The sequence below is a fragment of the Alexandromys fortis genome, unplaced genomic scaffold (assembly GCF_014885135.2).
Source record: "Alexandromys fortis isolate MF-2015 unplaced genomic scaffold, M_Fortis_MF-2015_v1.1 scaffold_205, whole genome shotgun sequence".
Taxonomy (NCBI): Eukaryota; Metazoa; Chordata; class Mammalia; order Rodentia; family Cricetidae; genus Alexandromys; species Alexandromys fortis.
The window spans coordinates 1612326-1612889 of NW_026068107.1; positions in this window are offsets into that span (position 1 = coordinate 1612326).

The window sequence follows — 564 nt, forward strand, 5'->3', positions numbered from 1 at the left end:
TCATATATGAATGGCAGCCTTAGAGAGATACCAGGCTCACTTCATCTTTTTTGTTTCAAAGGACACACTGACCTGTGGCATAGCCAAGTTTTGAGCTATAAGTTCTCTCCCAACGGACTGCTGGTGTGTTTTACAGAACTCAGTAAATCAACTTGAGCAATGTATATCCCATTGAAGAGAACCTAGGCTGAGTTTAAAGGGAATGAGAATATAAGCAAGAAGAATTCAAGTTCAGATGTGTAAAGGAAAAATATTTTTGAGGGTAAAGGGAGTTACCTTATTGCATAGGAACAAGAAATTATCAGTCATCTTACCTACCTGTTTCTGGCATTCTGGAACCACACAGTTTGTCATTTATGCTTCTTTCTAAACAGCGACATGACCCTAGATTCTGCAAAATGGCTTTCTGTCTGGCTCTTAATGTTTATTCTCCCATACCTTTAGCTCAGCAAGAGCTTTAGGTTGCTGCAGCATTTATTCTTGTCTTAAATATGTTCTTTTTTCCTTTCTCTTTATTTGAATTTTGAAGGAAGTCAAATTGGCTTTTTCCAGGCAAAGATTAGC